Source organism: Carlito syrichta, unplaced genomic scaffold (genome assembly GCF_000164805.1).
Source record: "Carlito syrichta isolate Samal-C Ts95f unplaced genomic scaffold, Tarsius_syrichta-2.0.1 Scaffold311803, whole genome shotgun sequence".
Lineage (NCBI taxonomy): Eukaryota > Metazoa > Chordata > Mammalia > Primates > Tarsiidae > Carlito > Carlito syrichta.
In genome coordinates, this window is record NW_007255899.1 from 137,119 (window position 1) to 137,937 (window position 819).

The following is an 819-nucleotide window of genomic DNA, read 5'->3' on the forward strand; positions in this document are numbered from 1 at the left end:
GCAACTTGGTGAGACCTCACCTCTACAATAAATCAAAAAATTAGCCGGGTGTGGTAGCGCACACCTGTAGTTCCAGCTACTTGGAAGCCCGAGGCGGAAGGATCGCCAGAGCCCAGCAGGTCAAGGCTGCGGTGGCCGGGAGCGGACACTGCACTCCAAGTCTGGGTGACAGAGTGAGACTCCAATTCAAAAAAATATATATATATATTTTTTCCCTCTCTCTCTTTTTTTTTTAAAGTTGGAGTTTCATTCTGTTTCTCAGGCTGGAGTGCAGTAGCATGCTAATGGTCACCGTAGCCTAGACCTGCTGGGTTCAGATGATCCTTCCGCCTCAGCCTTCCAAGTAGCTGGAACTACAGGCATGTGCCACCACGTCTGGCTAATTTTTTTTTAATTGTAGAGACAAGGTCTCACTAAGTTGCCCAGGCTGGTCTCAAACCTGTGGGCTCAGGTAACCCACTTACCTCGGCCTCCCAAAGTGCTGGGATTATAGGCTGAGCCACCACGCCCAACATGTTTTTTTTTTTTTAAAGACAGGTTTTTGCTATGCTGCCCCAGCTGATTCAAACTCCTGGGCTCAAGTGATCCTCCAACTTCAGTCTCCCAAAGTGCTGAGATTGCAGGTACATATCACCATGCTTGGCTTACCAAAATCTGTTTTGACAAGACAACTGATAGGTTTGACCAGGAACCTAATATTACTGTCCTAATGTTGGCCATTAAGAGTTGGACCAGAGCCGGGCTCGGTAGCTCAGCCTGTAATCCTGCGCCTTGGGAGGCTGAGGTGAGTGGATTGCCTGAGCCCACAGGTTCGAGACC

General features: G+C 49.0%; 1 protein-coding gene across 2 annotated transcripts in view; it reads right to left on the reverse strand.

Moving 5' to 3' along the window:
• MCM10 (minichromosome maintenance 10 replication initiation factor) overlaps positions 1 to 819 on the reverse strand; it is a 41,428-nt gene that overhangs the window by 14,216 nt on the left and 26,393 nt on the right. The window lies entirely within an intron of this gene.